The sequence below is a fragment of the Oncorhynchus gorbuscha genome, unplaced genomic scaffold (genome assembly GCF_021184085.1).
Source record: "Oncorhynchus gorbuscha isolate QuinsamMale2020 ecotype Even-year unplaced genomic scaffold, OgorEven_v1.0 Un_scaffold_2719, whole genome shotgun sequence".
Taxonomy (NCBI): domain Eukaryota; kingdom Metazoa; phylum Chordata; class Actinopteri; order Salmoniformes; family Salmonidae; genus Oncorhynchus; species Oncorhynchus gorbuscha.
The window spans coordinates 703-2,500 of record NW_025747154.1 but is presented as its reverse complement, the minus strand read 5'-3'; the positions used below and the strand labels follow the sequence as shown (position 1 = coordinate 2,500).

The window sequence follows — 1,798 nt, the reverse complement described above, 5'->3', positions numbered from 1 at the left end:
TCAAACAACAGGTATAGACTAACAGTTAAATACTTACTTACAGGCTCTTCCCAACAATGTAGGTCCTTCCCAAGAATAAAATACACAATGACTTGTCTATATACACAGAGTACCAGTACTGAGTCCCTGTCCAGGGGTACGAGGTAATAACTTGTCTATATACACAGAGTACCAGTACTGAGTTCCTGTCCAGAGGTACGAGGTAATAACTTGTCTATATACACAGAGTACCAGTACTGAGTCCCTGTCCAGGGGTACTTTTTTTTCATCCAGGTAGGCTAGTTGAGAACAAGTTCTCATTTGCAACTGCAACCTGGCCAAGATAAAGCATAGCAATTCGACACATACAACCACACAGAGTTACACATGGAGTAACACAAACATACAGTCAATAATACAATATGAAACATCTATATACAGTGTGTGCAAATGAGGTGAGATAAAGGCAATAAATAGGCCATGGTGGCGAAATAATTACAATTTAGCAATTAAACACTGGAATGGTAGATGTGCAGAAGATGAGTGTGCAAGTAGAGATACTGGGGTGCAAAGGAGAAAGATAAATAAAAAGTACGGGGATGATGTTACAGCCATATTCTAAAATTCATAAATTGGAGGCGGGGGGGGGGGGGGACACTCTACACACAATACCCCACAATGACAAAGCAAAAACAAGTTTATAAATGTTTGCTCATTTATAAAAAATTCAAAACATGATATATGACATTTCCACAAGTATTCAGACCCTTTACTGAGTACTTTGTTGAAGCACTGAGATCAGCTTGGCACATGGCTGACAGATAGCCGGAGCAGTGCGGTGGGGGGGGGGGGGGTTATGACTTAACAGCCGGTAATAAATAGTTAGCCGAAACTCTTTCTTGCCCTGCCGTGAGTTAGTGTGTAGCCCTACCGTGCGTTGCAGACTGTTTGTGTGTGTGTGTAACTCTACCATGCGTTACAGTGTGTGTGTGTGTGTGTGTGTGTGTGTAGCCCTACTGTGTGTGTGTGTGTGTGTGTGTGTGTGTGTGTGTGTGTGTGTGTGTGTGTGTGTGTGTGTGTGTGTGTGTGTAACTCTACCGTGCAATACAGTGTGTGTAGCCTACCGTGCATTACAAATCAAATCAAATTTTATTTGTCACATACACATGGTTAGCAGATGTTAATGCGAGTGTAGCGAAATGCTTGTGCTTCTAGTTCCGACAATGCAGTGATAACCAACAAGTAATCTAAATAACAATTCCAAAACTACTGTCTTATACACAGTGTAAGGGGATAAGGAACATGTACATAAGGATATATGAATGAGTGATGGTACAGAGCAGCATACAGTAGATGGTATCGAGTACAGTATATACATATGAGATGAGTGTGTAGACAAAGTAAACAAAGTGGCATAGTTAAAGTGGCTAGTGATACATGTGTTACATAAGGATGCAGTCGATGTTGTAGAGTACAGTATATACATATGCATATGAGATGAATAATGTAGGGTAAGTAACATTATATAAGGTAGCATTGTTTAAAGTGGCTAGTGATATATTTACATCATTTCCATCAATTCCCATTATTAAAATGGCTGGAGTTGGGTCAGTGTCAATGACAGTGTGTTGGCAGCAGCCACTCAATGTTAGTGGTGGCTATTTAACAGTCTGATGGCCTTGAGATAGAAGCTGTTTTTCAGTCTCTCGGTCCCAGCTTTGATGCACCTGTACTGACCTCGCCTTCTGGATGATAGCGGGGTGAACAGGCAGTGGTTCGGGTGGTTGATGTCCTTGATGATCTTTATGGCCTTCCTGTA

At 41.3% G+C, this 1,798-nt stretch overlaps 1 protein-coding gene across 4 annotated transcripts in view; it reads right to left on the bottom strand.

The window, feature by feature from the left end:
• Window positions 1-274, bottom strand: part of LOC124026388 (kinesin-like protein KIF13B) — a 63,003-nt gene extending 62,729 nt beyond the window's left edge. For all 4 annotated transcript variants that reach the window (XR_006837284.1, XM_046339410.1, XM_046339411.1 and 1 more), the window contains exon 1: window positions 1-274. This exon is cut by the window's left edge and continues 159 nt beyond it. The gene's annotated coding sequence lies outside the window, so the exon portion shown is untranslated.
• Window positions 275-1,798: the final 1,524 nt, after the last annotated feature.